The following is a 1,337-nucleotide window of genomic DNA, read 5'->3' on the forward strand; positions in this document are numbered from 1 at the left end:
ATACAGGAAAGCTTTTTCAAGTTGATAAAGAATATCTAACAAAAACCTATAGCTGACATAATACCTAATGGTGAGAAATTAGACACTTTCCCACTGAGATGAGAAACAATACAAGGATGTTCCCTCTCACCACTCCTACTTCGACATCAAACTGGAAGTTCTAGCTAATACAGTAAGACCAGAAAAGGAAATAAAGATATAATAAATGGGAGGAAAAAGGAAAACTGTCATTGTTTGCATACATAATCATCTATGTAGAAAATCCAAAAAGAACTGAAGGAAAAGAAACTCTTGGAACTAACAAGTGATTATAGCAAGTTTGCAAGATGCAATGTTAAATGTACAAATGCCAATAATTTTCTACTGGATCAGCAATGAACAAATGAAATTTTAAATTTAAAACATACTATCCTTTATATTATCAGCCCCCAAAATGAAGTACTTAGCTATAAATCTAACAAAATATGTATAAGATCTACATGAGAAAATCTACAAAACACTGATGAAAGAATTATTTAAAGAAAAAACTAAATACATGAGGAGATATTACATGTTAATGGATAGGAAGACTTATTATTGTCAGATATCAATTCTTCTTAATTTCATCTATAGATTGAATGTAATTCCATGCATAATCCCTGCAGGTTATTTTTTGGAAATCAACAAATTGAATGTAAAGTTTATTTGAAGACACAAAAGGCCCAGAGTAGCCAACTCAATATTGAAAGGAGAAGAACGAAGTCAGAAGACTAACACTACCCACCTCAACATACTATAAATCTATGGTATTCAAGACAGTGTGTTTTTGAGGAAAGAATAGTCTAGAAGGTAAATGAAACAGGATAGAAGGTCCAAAAATAGACATATGTAAATCTAGTCATCCGGTCTTTGATGAAGGAAAAAAAGCAATATGGTGGAGAACAGAAAGCCTTTTCAACAAGTGGTGCTGGAATAACTGGACATCCACACAGAAAAAAATAATCTAGAGACAGACCTTACAACCTTCAAAAAATTAACTCAAAATGGATCATAGACATAAGTGTAAATTGCAAAACTAAATAAAAACTCCTAGAAGATAACTTAGGAAAAAATCTAGATGACCTTGGGTATGGTATAGGCTTTTTAGATGCAATACCAGAATCACAGTCCATGAAAGAAAGAATTGAGAAGCTGGACTTCGTTAAATTAAAATTTTCTCTTGTGTGAAAAACACTGTCAAGAGAATGAAAAGATAAGCCATAGACTTGGAGAAAATATTTGCAACAGACACATCAGATAGAGGACTGTTACCCAAAATATACAAATAACATTGAAAACTCAACAATAAGAAAACAGAC

The 1,337-nt window shown here is 31.9% G+C and overlaps 1 protein-coding gene across 1 annotated transcript in view; it reads right to left on the minus strand.

Annotated features, from left to right (window-relative positions):
- The window catches only part of LOC105821316 (disintegrin and metalloproteinase domain-containing protein 32-like), a gene marked incomplete at its 5' end in the record, with an annotated part of 177,515 nt that overhangs the window by 5,214 nt on the left and 170,964 nt on the right, over positions 1-1,337 (minus strand). The gene's annotated exons all lie outside the window — the stretch shown is intronic.

This window comes from Propithecus coquereli, unplaced genomic scaffold (assembly GCF_000956105.1).
Source record: "Propithecus coquereli isolate 6110/MARCELLA unplaced genomic scaffold, Pcoq_1.0 Scaffold568, whole genome shotgun sequence".
In the NCBI taxonomy this organism is placed as follows: domain Eukaryota; kingdom Metazoa; phylum Chordata; class Mammalia; order Primates; family Indriidae; genus Propithecus; species Propithecus coquereli.